Source organism: Ipomoea nil, unplaced genomic scaffold, assembly GCF_001879475.1.
Source record: "Ipomoea nil cultivar Tokyo-kokei standard unplaced genomic scaffold, Asagao_1.1 scaffold0205, whole genome shotgun sequence".
Lineage (NCBI taxonomy): Eukaryota > Viridiplantae > Streptophyta > Magnoliopsida > Solanales > Convolvulaceae > Ipomoea > Ipomoea nil.
The window spans coordinates 1,346,049-1,359,698 of NW_017616633.1; positions in this window are offsets into that span (position 1 = coordinate 1,346,049).

Below are 13,650 nucleotides of genomic sequence, written 5' to 3' on the forward strand. Positions count from 1 at the left end.
TACTCAGGTAATGCATAAGGTTTCAGCGTGTACCTTATGGAATAATGGAGTGTGTTTATATACTAGAAGTATGAACACACTCCTTCATTACCATCCAGTGAAGAGCTACAAAGAGGGAGAGCAAAGAAAGGACCACCACTCACATCCACGCACGTTCATTAGTTGAAGATTAGTGTGCGGACAAGATGGTCAAAACTCCTTAAAAATAGGGGTTAAAACGATGATGTGTGGAACAAAATATTGACCCCACCACATCGTGTCTGCCGTGCCGAGCCGAGCGGGCGGCGGCGGCGGCGCGCGCGGGATCTCCCCTTGTTTCCTCTTCACAACACTTCAAGCCTTCTAAAATGAGTGGTAGTCTAAATAGTGAGAGATAGTGAGATAGATAAGCAATGTGGGACAAAGCTTAACACTTAAATGTTCCCAACAATGTGAACAGTCCTGTACATACATGAGCATGCCAGCTGATATTATAGGGTGCAAGCATCTAGAAAGAATGTGATAAATCTTAAGATGATTGAGATTAGCTTATTGCTATAAAGATATCAAATGTTTTCAATGTATATGCTAGAATGCTTTACAGGGTTGAGTGTGGTTATACTTAGCTTCGTGCTAACGGGTGTTTTCCTATTTGTCTATGTGTTGCTTGCAAAACCCCTTTCAGGTGGGCCTATCTGTGTGAAGAAGTCGAGTTAGATTAGTCTCGTAGATAGAGAAATCTAAACTCTAGTTCGGTTGATGATTATGTTATGGATTTAGACTTATGACTTTATACTTTTTGATGATGTTGTAGACTTTTGGGGTGATGTTTTTCCCCCTTACGTTCCAGTATTCATATCTAGTTCCCAGACTTAATCTTATTTCTAGTTTTAACCATTTTAGCCTGTGCAATCACCCAAGAGTGGTGGTTGTGGCGGTGACACTCCCACTATATATCTTTTAGTTTTTTCGCTGCTTTGTTTGTTAATGATTGTTTAGAGTTATAATCAAGAGTTAGAAAAGTGGGGTGTTACAATTACGTTGTCCGAAATTTGTCGTCCTGGGACAAAAGAACTTTGGAAAGGTCCCATAATCTTCGGCAAAATCACTTTCAACCGGTTCGTGATCGTCTTCGTTAAGATTTTATAACTTACATTACATGAACTTATGGGACTGAACTGCTTGATCGTCTCGGGGGCTTGCACTTTAGGTATGAGTGCAATTACGGTGTCGTTCAACCCTTCCAGGAGCTTACCGTTATTGATCGCTTCGTGCACCAAACTAAAAATGCTATCTCCAATCTCTACCCACAAGTGTTGAAAGAAACCAACTTGAAACCCGTCCGATCCCGGGGCCTTGAACGGTTTCATATCGGAGACCGCCTCGTGAACCTCCTCTTTTCTCACCGGTCTGTTAAAATACCTCCGCTCTGCGTCCCGGAGGCGAGGAAACCTCGCCTTTAAGTGGGAGTCAATCGTTGCCTCGTCCTCCCTAAAGAAGAGGCGGACATAGATGTTTTGGATGTGATCACGAAGCCCATTTTCCTCCGACAGCCAGTTTCCATTTTCGTCCATAAGCCGCGTGACCTTGTTGCGCGATCGTCGAACAATCGCAGCTGCATGGTAATAAGTTGTATTTCTATCTCCTGACGTGATCCAATCCTCCTTCGAACATTGGTACCAAAGCAGTTCTTCTTGACACAAGATTTCCTCCATCTCTTTGCGCAGCTTGTTTTCCAGTTTAGCTAGACCCCCATGTTGCCTGGTTGTTAAAACCCGTTGCACTCCACCTAGCCGTGCCATTAGAGATTTTTTACGAATGTGGATGTTGCCAAACACTGTTTTGTTCCAGTCGGTCAGGCCTATAGCTAGCTCATGTAAGTTAGAACATAGATCCTGGTCTGCTTTCCAAATACGGTGCACCACCTTCTGCATGTCTAGGTGTCTCAACCACACAGCCTGAAATAAAAAAGGACTAACATTAGTGCTTTTCCGACCGCCGGCAGTACTTAATAAAAGTGGGGCGTGGTCGGAGGCAATTCGGGACAAGTGAGTCACAAACGCATTCGGGAACCGGCCCCGTCAATCTAGGTTACACAACGCCCGATCCAACCAGGCCCCTTTAATTGTATCATGGTACCATCCTTGACCCAAGTCAACTTATACCCCGTAAAGCCCAGGTCGAGGAGTCCTTCGTCGTGGATCCAACAAATGAACTCCGAGCTTCTTTGCGCAGAAAAGGAATTGTAGTTGTTCGTTTCTTCTCTGCTGACAACCGTGTTGAAGTCCCCGGCGACTAGCCAAGGCCCTTGAATCCCTCTGCTCAAATGCGTGAGGTCCGCCCAAAGGCGCCGGCGTAAGTGATGCGCCGGGCTGGCATAAACTGCCGCAAAAACCCAGGGAGCTTGGCCATTCTGATTGACCTACAGCATAATGAATTGAGGGTGAGTAAAACAACACCGTGATGTTTAGCCAATCCTTCCAAAACACCCAGATGCCCCCACTGAAACCAGCAGCTTCAACTCGGATCCAATCCGAGAAGCCGAGGCTGGAGCAAATCTTGTTTTCCTGGGTACCTGACACATTTGGCTCAAATATGCCGAGTATACAAGGCTTGTGGGTCTTAAGGAGGTGATTAAGAGCGCGGCGGAACGGTTTTCCACCCGCACCCTGGCAATTCCAAAACATACAATCCATTAAAACAACACAAAAAGGAAGGCAAAGACAAGATAAAACAAGAATAAAACGAAACGAAACACAAGGGCCAATTACTGGTCCCGTCTGCATCCCCCAAACGCGCCCTGCTCCGAGATCGTCTCAAGGTTCATGACCACATCACCTTCATCGTCTCTTCGTTTGGGCGGGTCCGTGTGTTGTTCGTTGGTTGACTGCCAAACTGGCGACAGAATCTCACCGATCGCGTCTCCCACACACACCCTTGTTGAGCTTATGACCAGACCCCCATTCTCATCCTGAACGACAATGTGTTCATCTTCTTTAGCCGCTCGCCTAAGTTGAGTTCTAGATCTCTTTCGCGATTTTGACGAGGAAAGGATGCTCTCAATTGCCTTCACACCATCTGTCACCCCAACCCCATTCTCAATTTGTTTCTTTGATGCGATCACATTTGGCCTTCTCTGCTTGGTTCCAACGCTTGCCTGAACTGTTGCGACTGCCTGAGCCCCGAATATGACCTGATTTGTCCTTCCTGTTTCCACCACATCTTGCGCATTGTTGCAATCTACCAAGGTCTCTCCCGCCGCACCTTCATCTCTGTTCTCGTGCATCAAGGGGGCAAATCTCGATGCCTGCACACCACCTCTCCGTTTATCACCTCCCGTTGCGCCACGGTCAACTGCTGAGTTCTAAGGCCAAGCCAGTTGCCTGATTGGCGGTCTTCCCCCCCCCCCCCCCCCCCCTTCCTCCCTAGAGTAATCATCCACGCACTAAACGGTGCTGCACCAACGATGACTGTCTGCTTCCCCTTCACGTTCTTTGCAAATGGTCATTGCTCCCTCGTCTCCGCTTCATGCGCCTTTTCAGTTTCAAGCGTGGATTTAGCAATCTTGGGGCATGCATCCGGCGCATGTCCGTAGATTCCACATGTGAAACAGACCATGTGCAAGCCTTCATACGCCACGTGCCGCACCCGCCCTTTGTAGTTGAATTTTAAGATCATTGGTTTCGTTGTGTTGACTTCTACACAGATCCTTGCAAATTTCCCTCTCGAGACCAGGTTTGTAGCTTGATCGACGTGGACTGACCTGCCAACCTTGTTGCCCAGCTTCCTGAGAAAAATTATATTGTAATATTTAGCTGGTAGACAAGGAATCTGTACCCATACCAATACCTTCTCAGTCTGATCGGCAAAAGGATCGAAGTCTGGCTCCCACTACTTCATGATGAGGTAGTGGTCTAGCACCATCCACGGACCTTCGAACATGGTGAACTCCAGATCCTCAACTGATCCGAAGCGCACGAGGAAATAATCATTGTCGATTGCAATCAAGTCCATACTACCTTTTGGCTTCCATATGGAGGTTAACTGCCTTAACAGATAAGCGTAACCCACGGTCTTACCCATAACCTTAATGATCAAGGTCTTCCTCCATGGGGCTCGGATTTCTTCAACCTCCTTCCTGGTCAGCCGTATTGTGGGACAAAGAGGATCGACATCTTCATCGTCGGAGATCTCTTCGGGGTCCAACTCTTCAGCGTCGACGTCAGGAGGCAAGGGTTGCGCGATCAGGCCTACCAAGCTTTCTGCGTATGTCGTCGAGGCAGCTGCAAAGGCTGCGATGAGACGGGTAATCTCGTCGGCGTTTCCATCACCTTATCGCTCGTTTCCTTCGCAGGTTCTGGTGAAACGTCGTCCACCATTTCATCCGCCGGGGTCTCGTACACGATCCCTGAATCGACATGTGGTTCCCCATCGCCATCGTGTCCATGATTTGCCGGTGCATCAGCTTTCCGTTTCGACTTTTTCGTGCTTCGTTCGACAAGATCGAGATCTTTGGTTAGAGAGCATTTCGTTCGTATATGTGTTACATAAGTCTGAGGTTTCCTCATTAGTTGTAATTCCATATCATAATGAAATATTATATTATAGTGTACGTACTTCAATTATTTTTAGTTGAAATTTAAAAATAGAGGTTTAGATTGATTGAATGATTTATAAGTTTATATATTAGTATAAATGTGCTAGTTTGGAATATAATTATAATTTATTTAAGAATAATATAATTTATATGTAATATTTGTATTTTATAATTATTATTAAGTTATTTAAAAACTAATAAGTCTGAATATAGGTTATACCCTTCATTTATATCCATTTTTCCGTTACATTTTTTTTATATCCATTTTTCCGTTACATTTTTTTATATACATTATGCTATAAGAGTTGTACTATACATTATTTTAGACAAATATACCCATACTGTTATAATTTCCGTTATCTTTTCCACTATTGTTACCATGCACATGCATCCACCATATATTTTCTTATCATCGTCATCATCATCATCATCATCAACAACAACAACAATAATAATATATACACATCATATATTGAAATTATATGTTATTTATTTCCAAAAATATAAATATCAAATTTATAAAAATAGTTTATATTATTATTATTATTATTATTATTATTATTATTATTATTATTATTATTATTATTATTATTATTATTAAAGTAGAAGTCATGGCATATATAGAATGGTTTATTTGGAAAAACTATATATAGTCGTGGACTCGGAGTAACAATTAAAAAGTAAGAATTAAGAATTGGGAGGCCACAGATGACTACAGAGGATGCCAATTCAGAGCTTGAAATGCAACAAGGCAGAAGTTCCATGAAGGCCCTTCGCATGAAAATGGGCTACATACTCCTTCACTGTGGTTTCCCTATCGCAAGATCGAACTCCGGTGGTGGGACATTGATTCTTTGGGATGAAAAAATTTGAGAAAGTATTGTAAAACATATACTATCATGTAAAGAATTATAAATGTTTCAAAAAAAAATTATTATATATGTGTGTATTGCAGAATTTTATTTGTTCAAAACTATTGAATTGGAAGTTTAGTACCACCCCTCCCCCCCCCCCCCACCCACCAAAAATAAAAATAAAAAATAGTTAGTAACACTTCATTGTAGATTATATTATTAGCCCTAATTATAGCCTGTCTGCCTAGATGAACATTGAGAGAATATTCATCAACACTAAAGTTAAAAGGAGAAACATGATTTTAATCCCCCAATTATACATATTTGGTCATTTTTTATTTTTACTTTAAATTTTATAAATCTCACTTTTAATTTTGTGAGATCATTATAATTTTAATGAGTTTTTTTCTTAAATGGTCCCTCGACTATTGCTTATTCTCAATTTTGCATTTTGACTTTCAATTGCATCAAATATGGTCCCTTAACTTTCAAAAACTCACCTAATTTAGTCTTTCGTTAAGTTTTTCGTCTACTCAGTATTAAAATAGAGGACATTTTCGTCCGTTTACCTTATATGCCTAATAACACTGAGAAATAGTCGAGGGACCATTTAGAGAAAATCTCTTATTTATTTCATTTTTTTAGACTCTATCAAATTAAAATTTTTATAGATTTTTTTTTTTTCGTATTAAATCCCACAGTCCAACCTCAAAATTGTAAACTTTCTTTACAAATATTTTCCCTCGGTCTAAACATACAAAGTTTACCCCTATCTCTATCAAATTTTACAATAAGTTCCGAAACTTTCATAAATACTCACTTATATAGTTTTTGTTTTTATCTTATATATATATATATATATATATATATATATATATATATATATATATATATATATATATATATATATAGCTTCATTTAGTTATAATTATTTACAATTTACAATAATATAAATATAAATATCTAAAATCTAAATAAATATAAGATTTTAATAGGGAAAATGGCACTTTTTCCCCCTAAGTTATATACTTATAGCACTTTTTCCCCCTAAATTGTTCATGTAAGCACATTAGCTCCCTCAATTATTTTAAAAGTGGCAGATTTTCCCCCTGATATATTAAATTGACATTTTTACCCTTAAAACAAACATTTTATTTATTTTTCTTCTCCAACAAATTATTGCGTATACGTAGGGATGACCACGGTTCGATTCGAATTGAACAGGATGCTATAACAATCGAATTAAAAGTTTCCGGTTATGATTCAAATCTAGAACCCAATATTTGAATTTCAATTTATTAAAATTATGAATTGAATAAACTGGATCCTGAACCGTGAACCACGGTTCCGAATTCGGTTCGCGATTTTGAACCGTATTTATTTTAAAATTTTATTTTTAATTAAAAATAGTATAAATTCAGCAATAAATGTATTTTATTTTTTTTTTCAGTTCAGAACATGAAGCGGCCGTCCCGGTTCGCGATTTTAATAAACTCTAAATATTGGGTCTCGATTCTAAATTGTAATTAGAATATTTTAGTTTGGTTGCTATAGTGTCTGTTTGGTTTGAACCAAATTGTGGTCATAATTTATTGGAGAAGAAAAATAAATGAAATATTTATTTTAAGGGTAAATATGTCCATTTAATATTTCAGGGAGAAAAATAGCCACTTGAATAATTCAGGGGGGAAAAGTGCTATAAGTATATAACTTAGGGGGAAAAAGTGTCATTTTCCCATTTTAATATAAAAGTATTAATATTTGACACCTATTTTTGCGCATAAAAAATACTAGTAAAATTTATAAAATACATAGTTTATAACTTTACATAATTTATGTAATAAATAAGCTTTATATTAACTATATAATTATATTAATATTTACATAAAGTTAAAATTAATCATTTTATTTAATACTTGCAATAAACATAATATGACTAATATATATATATATATATATATATATATATATATATATATATATAGAAATGTGTATGAAGCAAAAAAGCACCGGCCCAAAATGTCGGCCAAAACAATAAATAATTAGTAATCGAAGGACTAGTGAATAAATATAATAAAATAAATCTAACTACATTACCACCAAAGATTATAACCCAGGCACGCTAGTAGAGGGGAAGGAAACCAGACCACAAGATCAGGCGTGCAGTCGTGTTTTGATGGATGCCTTTACATGGACCAAATCATAACCCCCCCCCCCCCCCCCCCCGCCTCTTATATTACTAGTGGACCTCCCTGCACCCTCCACGACATTCAGATGGTGTCCACTCCAACGAGACAAGCGTCTCACGCAGTCATGCCCGCTAACTGCCTCAATTACCCTAACCAGCCACCAAAACACCACATGCCCGTGAGGAGCACGGAAAATGCGCCCACGCAAGTGGTGCAGGTGCGCCCTACGCGTGCTCACGGGCCCAGGCTGCCAGGGTGGCAGCACGGCCAGCCGCCACCCCAGGCACCCGGCCACGCCGCTGGGACGCTAGGGGCGCCTCGGCCTAGGGCGCCCCAGGCGCAACGACGGCTGTCGACGCCCCCCTCCTCCTGCCTTGCACCGCCTCGTCTTCCACCTTTGACAACTCCTCCTTCTTGGGCCTCCTTGCTTGCCTGCCTATCTGCTTACTTACCTTCCTACCTCCATGTCATCCCAACCCAATAAGATTTGGGCCATCATCTTTCTCTTACCGCCCCCTAAACTTGGGCCAAGACCTTCCTAATAAAATGGTCCCCCGGGGTCCTGTATCCCGATCATAAGTTCCACACTTTCTTTAGTTGTCTTTGACGAGCAAAGAAAGTATAGACACTCCCAACCTCTCATGCGCCTTGACACTCTCGACTAGGCATGACCACGATTCTGTTCGGACCGGCCGGTTTGAACCGAACCGTGCACTGTTGAACCGAAACCAATATGGTTCTAGTTAAGGTTCGAGATGACAAGGAATCGGAACCGACGGTTATGGTTCCAAATCGGAAAAAATTAAAAATTATAGCTTTTTTAATAATAATAAAAAAATTCGATTAGAACCGGCGGTTCCAACCGGAACCGTCGGTTCTGAACCGGAACCTTACTATAAGGTTCCGGTTCCGGTTTGTCCATTTCCGAAACCGGAACCGGAACCCGATCACCCCTACTCTCGACTCCTGATTTGAAAGTTCTTCATCTCTCATGGACGGTGCTCAGTCTCCCTAACCTCCCACACATGCTACTAGTCAAGATTACTCAACTCTTGCACGTGCCCTGCAAGAGAAAGACAAAGATACCCTGCAAAGAAAAGGCATAAATACTCTTCATCTCTCATGGATGGTGCTCAGTCTCCATAACCTCCCACACATGCTGCTAGTCAAGATTACTCAACTCTTGCACGTGCCCTGCAAGAGAAAGACAAAGATACCCTACAAGGAAAAAGCATAAATACTCGCCACCTTCCCCTCGTGCGGGCCATGCCGCGAGGGGTAACCCAGCAATCCACCGAGGGGAGGAATATTTCGACCGCCAAGAAGCGGGATAAAATATGTTAACCGCTGAGAAGCGGGATAGATACATGTTTAACGTTGGGGAGCGAGACAGTAAATAAGTTGACCGCTGCAGGAGCGGGATAGAAACATATCGACCGCCAGGGAGCAAGATAGATACATGTCGATCGCTGACAAGCGGAATAGATAATAAGTCGCCTACTACAGGAGCGGGATAGAAATATGTCGATGACTGAGAAGCAGGATAAAAACATGTCAACCGTTGAGGGATAGATAATAAGTCAACGGCTGCATGAGCGAAATAGAAATATGTCGACCGTTAAGAAGCGGGATAGAAACATGTCGACCACTAAGGAACGGATATATAATAAGTCGACCGCTAAGGAGCGAAAATAGTGTACATCCCGAGCTTAGGGGTCGCATCCATTTAACCTGGGTGTACTCTCGTTTTATGAGTTTTCATTTTCATGAGTATAAAATCCATTCATCATATCATATCAATAAAAAAAGTAAAATATTAATATATTTTTTTTTGGGTAAGAGAAACGCAGGTTTGAAGGATAAAATTAAATCGAATAAGAATTTTAAGACATGATTTAAGTTCATTTTTTTAAATATTTTTTTTTATTAATCTTTTAACAAAAGAGTAGAATAACAAAAAAAAAAAAAAAAAAAAAAAAAAAAAAAAAAAAAAAAAGAGGATATTTATCAATAGGTGTTCCACATTTTTTGAGATGAATAGGTGTTCCACATAAAAATACATAAACTTGTATTAAAACAAGCTCGGCCAAAATTAAGAAATAGAAAATAATAAACTATTTTTTATTAAGGAAACAAATGAAATATTTTCATTACTCTATTTCCCCATCTTCTGCATTCTACATGCATGTATGCATGACTATATATAGGCACTCATTATGGCAGTTTAATCAGCCAACTTCTTTTGGATAAAACATTGGTAACCCAAGAAGGATCCAAGTGGTTATCACGTATTTAGTAGAAGTTAGTTGAGTTTGCAGCCTAGTATAATATGCATTGTCTAATTATTATTATAGCATCATGATGTTCAAGTTATTATAATATACTTGTAATATTAAGGCTCTAATCAACTCAATTTCACTATAAATCTTCTCTGTTATTCATTGTTACCCATTATTTTATGTGAGTTTACTGATCCGGGTAAATACATACCTCGAGTTATATAGTTCCATCATTGATGCTTTCATTGAAAGCTGAAATACAAGCTCAAGCGTGCTTTCCTTTTTGGTCCACGAACATCCTTCATGATGGCGAGACCCAACTCGCATGATTCCCACGACACCGTCGCCTCGGTCAACAGTAACCTGAATGGTCCCCAAGCCGACAAACTGTCCTGATAGGCCTCGGGGAGGACCTGAGAAATCATCTAACCAACCCAAGAGCTAGTGAAACCGTGTTTGAAAGATAAAACTATAAAAAAAAAACTTTCGAATTATAGAATGCAAGTAAATAAAACAACACAAAGTAGATCTATTGATGAATGCAAAAAAACTAAATCTAAAGAGTAAATATAAAATTTAAACTCCTAAAAAAGTAAAAGTGAACACTTAAACCAAATAGAAAAAAATTAAATCATATTAAATCGTATAATAAAACATAATAAGCCTCAATTAAAGTTATATCCTTGATTTTTGTCCCTCTTTTTTAATGCAAATAAATGTGTATATTTTACTTTATATGTTGTACATTCAAATGTTATAGACAAAACTACCCTTACACCGTTATAACACCGTTAATTTTTAATTCTAACATTAATAACACATCATTATTACTATACACCTATATCCATCATATCTTTTTCCTATCTTTTAATTATCATTTTATTAAAATCATTATATATTAATTTAATACATAATTATATTTTAATTAAATTTCTATCAATGATAAATTATATATGTATGTGTACAAAATACATATATTATTTGTGTATATATAATTCAAATTATAATTTTTAATTATTTTAATATTGGACATGAATTTTCACGCATCGCGCGTACAAAATGCTAGTCATCATATATCATATATATACTTTAAAAGATAAACCGTAAATGCAACTAACTTTCACATTCGGTGCCTTAATATCTATATTTGGTATACGTTATATTGTTGTTTGGTGCACTTTAAAAGTAATAATAATAATAATAATAAAATAATAAAATAAAAATAAAAAATTAAAGTAAACTTCTAAACCAAATTTAAAAAATTAAAAAATCTAAAAAAAAAAAACCATAAATTGAAATAAGTAAAAAATTGAGAATTTCATTAAACTTTTACATATTACAAAATGCACTCGATGATGTTACTAAATATAATCTATAATCTATAATGTTATTATTTGCACTTAACGCTCAAGTTATTTATTAAAATGCCACCACATTTTTTCATATTTCCCTCCTCTAAAATTGTTAAATCTCTCAAAATAGACAAATTTGATTGGTTTCTGTTTCTTGCATACTCGTTCTTCTTTGATACAAATTCTCCACACACACACGAGAGGGCTCAAATAAAGCTAATGATGACAAATTACATCCGCTCATCATGTTTCATCAATAGTTAAAATTTTTAACAAAAGAAGATGGAATTAATTTTACAATTATTGTAAATATAAAAATTTACAATATTTATAAAAATAACCCATCTCATTTTTCTCTTCTTTTCAACAACCATCAACGGTTTCTATATATATAATCTAAGGGAAAAATTTAAGAGAGAATACATTTCGACGTAAAATAAAATGTGATAAATGTTGATTCATTTAATTGGATGGATCAACAGTTAATGTTTGCTACAAATAAAAAAAATGAAGCTAATTATTAAACTTTCATGTTTGCAATTAGAGCCGTCAAAAATGAGTTTTACCTGCCGGGTCGACCCGTCCCGTACCGCCTTAGGTAGGGGACGGGTTCTTCAAATTTTGATCTGCCAGGAGGCGGGCTTTTTAGCCCGTCCCGCTTGGGTCACAGGTCCAGGCGGGGCGGGTCAGGCAGGTCACGGGTTTAGCCCGCGACCTGCTAATACATATATATTTTGTATACATATTTAGTATTTAATACATGTTATTTTGGTTTGTGTAATTGTGTTAGTGTGTTATAACTTATTGGATTATAGATTTATAGGAACACAATAGTAGGTAGTGTTACTGTACGTCTATACAATGATTTTTTTTTAAGGATATTGTACAATGATTTTTTAAAAAAAAATTAACACAGTGAAAAAATTGATTGGTGAGCTAGCCCGCCCCGCCAGCGGGCTTTGGCATAGCAGGGCGGACCGGCAACATTCCAAGCCCGCTAAGAGGCGGGCTTTTTAGCCCGTCCCGCTATGAGAACGGGCTTTGGTGTGTTTTGGCCCGTCCCATCCCGCGGCTCTATTTGCAATAATTTTAAAATAGACTTTGTCCAAAAAAATTTCAATAATTATAAAATTAAGCATATATTCTCATTGTAAATTAACCATATATTCTCATTGTAAATTAACCATATATTCTCATTGTGACAATGATCTCAACCAGTCAACCGCGCATCAATATTATTAATGGTTAAAAAAATTTAGTAAAAAAATACATATCATTTTTATAATAATATAATTATTATTATTATTATTTATAAATTTTTAAATTTACAATATTTATAAAATTAACCTATCTTTTTCTCCCTTATTTTACATCAACCATCAACCGCTAATCTACCTAGATTGATATGTTAGATCAATCTACACTTTTTACATATATATATAGTTGTTAAAAAATAAAGACAAAATGAGTGATTATAAATATTGAAAGCTTAAAAATTAAAATTAATTATAAAATTAACTTCATAATTGTTTTTACTAAAATTAAATATTGATTAACACGATCGAATGTATATTTGATAGGCCAAGCCAACCAAAACCTACTTTTATATCGTTTTTTTTTAATCTTTTTAATTTAAACGTATAGGTTAAGAATCACCACATTTACATCAATGAATTTTAAGAATCTTTAGTTATTAATAAACTTATATTAATTTAATTGTCAAAATCATAAGTTTCTAATTTATAACGTATAAATTTCACCCATATGAATATATATAAATAATATATCACTTAGCAATTATATATATATATATATATATATATATATATATATATATATATATATATATATATATATATATATATATATATATATATATATATTGTGTGTGTGTGTAAAACATTTGAGCTTGAGCTCAATTCGATTATAAAACGAGCCAGCTTGAGTTCAACTCAAACTCAAAATTGATCGAGTTCGAGCCGAACTTTGACCGAGCGGCTCGTGAACTGCTCGACTCATTTATACCCATACTCATAATGTACGTTATTCTAAACATAGTCTACATTATTTTAACTCATAAAGTACATTAATTTTACCTCAAAAATTTCATTATTCCAAGAACAACAACAACAATAACAATAACAATAATAATAACAATAATAATAATAATAATAATAATAATAATAATAATAATAATAATAATAAATGGCAATTTAGTCATTTATTACAATTATTATTATTATTATTATTATTATTATTATTATTATTATTATTATTATTATTATTATTATTATTCTAATAAAACATAGTGTACATTATTCTAACTCATAAAGTACATTATTTTACCTCAAAAATTTTATTATTCTAACAAAAACAACAACAACAATAATAACAATAATA